The sequence below is a fragment of the Oncorhynchus mykiss genome, chromosome 7 (assembly GCF_013265735.2).
Source record: "Oncorhynchus mykiss isolate Arlee chromosome 7, USDA_OmykA_1.1, whole genome shotgun sequence".
Classification (NCBI taxonomy): domain Eukaryota; kingdom Metazoa; phylum Chordata; class Actinopteri; order Salmoniformes; family Salmonidae; genus Oncorhynchus; species Oncorhynchus mykiss.
In genome coordinates this window covers 48,925,444-48,926,419 of record NC_048571.1, presented here as the reverse complement: position 1 = coordinate 48,926,419, position 976 = coordinate 48,925,444, and the positions used below count along the sequence as shown (strand labels likewise).

The following is a 976-nucleotide window of genomic DNA, read 5'->3' as shown; positions in this document are numbered from 1 at the left end:
CTAACAGATTTACCTGAGATGAAATATATTTTCCATGGCACTCTTTCTGCGTTTAAAGATCCCGCCATAGCTCTATCCTTATTGGTCAATATTGGTTACCTATTGGTTGCACTGGTGTCTCGGATTTGTCGGGGAGTGCAATTCTTGGTTACTTCTTGGTGGCAGACGGCGATATGATTGGTTGTCGCAACCAGACATTTCCTCGACTCACCGTTGTCAGGGAGGATATCGAGCATTCGATGTTTCAGAAGAGTACGACTAGCTAGGTTATCAGCCATTATTAATCAAATAAGTAATCAGAAATGTACATTACTTGGAGGAAGAACAAGTAATTGGCTACTAATCAAATCGATGTATAGCTTAATCTAAATTGTATTTTTTAGCTAGCTTGCTATGTATTTTCAAACAATATAACGTGTCCTTTTATTTCTGAAATTGTTAAAGTACTCTTTATAGTCTTGTCTCTCGGGATCGAACTAGGGTCCGTCTAACTCCTTCCCAGCTGAGCAATTTCGGCTTGCGTGGCGTTTGAAATGTCGTTGTTCGCTAGCTTGTTATGTATTTTTGAACAGTATAACCGTGTCCATTTTCTTTGTGAAATTGTAAAATAACTTCACAGTCTCGTCTCTGCCGAAACCCGGGATCGAACCAGGGACCTTTAGATCTTCAGTCTAACGCTCTCCCAACTGAGCTATTTCGGCTGGCATATTGTTTTAGAAAACAAGAGACAATTTGAACATCTCCAAGGCATTATGGGATACGGTATTCGTTTGCATGTAGTTTGACGGATAAACCTGCAGAGGTCGATATAAGGCTAAAGATATAACTAAACTACTGCACCCCATTACATAGCTACTCAAACGTTTTGTATAATTGTATTAAAATACTGTCTGACATTGTAAACAAAATACTATTGACCAAGAGGCTATGAAATACAATCTGGATAATACTAGATATTTATGACAGGCATTACCCA

The 976-nt window shown here is 38.7% G+C and overlaps 1 non-coding gene across 1 annotated transcript; it reads right to left on the bottom strand.

Moving 5' to 3' along the window:
• Nucleotides 1-628: 628 nt before the first annotated feature.
• On the bottom strand, nt 629-701 carry trnaf-gaa. Its single transcript has one exon. It is a non-coding gene; the product is annotated as a tRNA-Phe (tRNA).
• Between the last annotated feature and the right edge of the window lie 275 nt (nt 702-976).